The sequence below is a fragment of the Colobus angolensis genome, unplaced genomic scaffold (genome assembly GCF_000951035.1).
Source record: "Colobus angolensis palliatus isolate OR3802 unplaced genomic scaffold, Cang.pa_1.0 Scaffold188, whole genome shotgun sequence".
Lineage (NCBI taxonomy): Eukaryota > Metazoa > Chordata > Mammalia > Primates > Cercopithecidae > Colobus > Colobus angolensis.
Genome location: NW_012115021.1, coordinates 2,244,377 through 2,247,753, shown reverse-complemented (window position 1 = coordinate 2,247,753; position 3,377 = coordinate 2,244,377). Strand labels below are relative to the sequence as shown.

Here is a 3,377-nt window from a genome sequence, read left to right as displayed (position 1 = left end):
AAAAAAAAAAAAAAAAAGGATTCAACTATGTTCTAATTGCCACAAGGATTTTTCTTTTCCTTTTTATTCTAGCAACTAAACAAGCACGGTTTTGAGATAAGCAATGTTGATGCAATTGCAGCTCACCCACCACCAAACACTAAGTGAACCCCCAACCCTCTGTTCTACCAGCCATCACTACAGCTTTGATAGGACCTAATTATTATCTATTTAAATGTTAAGTCTCCACCCCAAAGTGAACATGGGATGTAACCCGTTCAGCATAAATCTTTGTCCTCCACTCCCTCGAAGTGTCTGCTGGAGGTTACACTTCCCAGCCTGTAGGATAGCCAGCCTGCAGGCTATATAACCCTCTATAAGAAATAAAGTCTCCTTTCCTGTCTGGGCATGGAGGTTCATGCCTGTAATCCCAGCACTTTGGAAGGCCAAGGCGGGTGGATCACCTGAGGTCAGGAGTTCGAGATCAGTCTGGCCAACATGGTGAAACCCTGTCTCTACTAAAAATACAAAAATTAGCTGGGCATGGTAGCACATGCCTATAATCCCAGCTACCCGGGAGGCTGAGACAGAAGAATCGTTTGAACCCAGGAGGTGGAGGTTGCAGTGAGCCGAGATCACACAAGGAAAGGAAATGAAAGGAGAGGAGAAAGGGAAGGAGAGAAGAAAGGGAAGGAGAGGAGAAAGGGAAGGAAAAAAGGAAGGGAAGGAATACAGACAGACATGAGGCCAGGCAAACTTTTTCCAGACAAGGTTGATTAAGACATGCCCAGAAAGGTTGGGCGTAAGGGAGACAGTGCAGAAGAAAAAACTTCTCCAGCTGCCTCTGAGGAAAGTGCACTGTGGTGTCTTAAGGAGGGCGATATATATAATTCATGAGTTTAGGGGAGTGTCTACACGTGCAGGGCGGACTTCAGGAAGCACAGGTGTAGTAAGGGGTTATGCTAACACATACATCACACCATCAGAAAATGGCACATCAGCCCCTCCTTGGGCGGGAGGTTTAGTAAAGATCTTGTGCACATGTGGGTGATAGGGTTAACTCCTTTGAGTGAGATTTATGTTGGGGTATTGCTTATTTTAGGTTTTCAAGGTCCTACCATGAGCGGGTAAGGAGTCTTAAGATTTACTGGGAGTTGCCGTTTATCTTAGTTTCTTCAAACAGCTTGCAAGGTCTGGTCAGTATGTATGGAAAAATACATTAGTGGGCGTGGGCCAAGTCCTGTCCCTATGACCTCATAGGTACTTCTTCAAAAAAGCCTATTTACTGTTGTATCTGGTATCCGGTCTCCTTACCAAATATTGTTATTCTAAAAGTTTTTTAATAGAATTGTTACAGTAGGTAGCTAGTCAGACATAAAGAGGACAAGAGAGCACCTCTCCCCTTCCCCGCCAACCACCACCAGGAATGTCAGATGTCAGGTGACCATCAGGTGATGGTCAGTCGGTTAACTGTCTCTCTAAAATAATAATTGGTCACAGCCAGCACCAGGGAAAAGCAGTTTCCCAATAGATAAAAACACCTGAAACTGATGATCAGCAGCTTCCCAATAAGAGCTCAGGAATTGGGCGAGTGGGTTGGAGCATGTGCATTAAGGGGCAAAAATGGAGGAGTTTAAGTGTATATGACCTTCTGGGGGCATTCTATTGGTAAAGGGAAGAACGCCTCAGGTGAACATGCGTACACCTCCAATAAACACACTGCGCATGCTCACCGCCCAATTGCTGGCGGGCCACCGCATATGTGGGCAGCCCCGCTGAGGGAAGAATCAAGGGAAAAAGGATGCAAGATGTGAGAAGTGGGCCAGCATATACAACCCCAAGTCCAAGGTGAAATGAGGCACTGGACCGCCAAGACGCGCCCTTGGCACTCTTCCAAGTGTACGTTACTTTCTTTTCATTCCTGCCCTAAAGCTTTTATTATTATTATTATTATTATTGAGACAGGGTCTCACTCTGTTGCCCATGTTGGAGTGCACTGGTGCAATCTCGGCTCATTGCAGCCTCTGCCTCCCGGGTTCAAGCAATTCTTGTGCCTCAACCTTCCGAGTAGCTGAGATTACAGGCACACACCACCACACCCAGCTAATATTTGTATTTTTGTGGAGACAGAGTTTTGCCATGTTGCCCAAGCTGCTCTCAAACTCCTGGACTCAAATGATCTGCCCACCTTGGCTTCCCAAAGTGCTGGGATTACAGGCGTCAGCCACTGCGCCCAGCTGGCTCTAAAGCTTTTTAATAAACTCACTCCTGCTCTGAAACTTGCCTCGGTCCCTTTTTCTGCCTTATGCCCCTCAGTTGAACTATTTCTTCTGAGGAGCCAAGAATTGAGGTCGCTGCAGAACCATATGGATTCGCTGCCAGTGACGGGGTCTCTTGGGTTTTCAAGGTAGACAATTATAGCATCAGCAAATGGAATTCATTTATATCTCTTCTTTTAGGGTTGCCAGCTTTAGCAAACAAAAATACAGAATGCCCAGCTAAATATGAATCTCAGATAAATAAGGAATAATTTTTTAATATAAGTATGTCCCAAGTACTGTATGGCACATACTTATATTAAAAAGTGATTCATGATTCATTTGAAATTCAAATTTACCTGGGTGTTCTGTATTTTATCTAACAACCCTCTTTCTTTCCCAGTGAGGATGCCTGCTGCTTTATTTTCTTTTTATGTTGCATTTGCTGAAACCTCTAAGACTGGTTCTCATTCTGGACTACACATTAGCATCAGCCAGGAAGCTTTAAAAAAACAAAAAAAAAACACCAAAAAACCCTCCAATGGCAGGCCCTTAGGCTCAGAGATTTAATTGGTGTGTATATATACATAGATTTAAAAGCGTCCCAGATGATTCTAATAGGCATCTGGGGTTGAGAACCACTGCCTTAAAACAATGGTAAATAATAATGTTAGTAAGCATCAAGAATCTTGTTCTTGATTTTAATGAAATATTTCCAGTGTTTTGACATTTAAAATAACACTTGTTGTTGGTTTTCAGTAAATATCCTTAGTTTTGTTTATATAGTTTCCATCTAGCCCTGTTTAAGTTTTGATTAGGAATGGTTGCTTTTAGCACCTATTAATATGATTATGTGGTTTTGAGAAAAGAAAAATAGAACAGTCTGGGCTATGTGAGGCCTGCAGGCCCAGAAAGACATGAATATGGGACTTTCATTCCTCCCTGCGCCCCTCTCCCCATGCCTGGGGGCAATTGTTTAAAGTCATTTTGTTCCCAACCAGCTGCCTCACCCTTTGCCTTCTTGTTCCTAGAAATTGGGTTGGTTTATTTTTTATTTTTTTTTTTGAGACGGAGTCTCGCTCTGTCGCCCAGACTGGAGTGCAGTGGCCGGATCTCAGCTCACTGCAAGCTCCGCCTCCC

The 3,377-nt window shown here is 43.8% G+C and overlaps 1 pseudogene; it reads left to right on the top strand.

Moving 5' to 3' along the window:
- Nucleotides 1-1,098: 1,098 nt before the first annotated feature.
- LOC105510464 overlaps nucleotides 1,099-3,377 on the top strand; it is a 4,610-nt pseudogene continuing 2,331 nt past the window's right edge.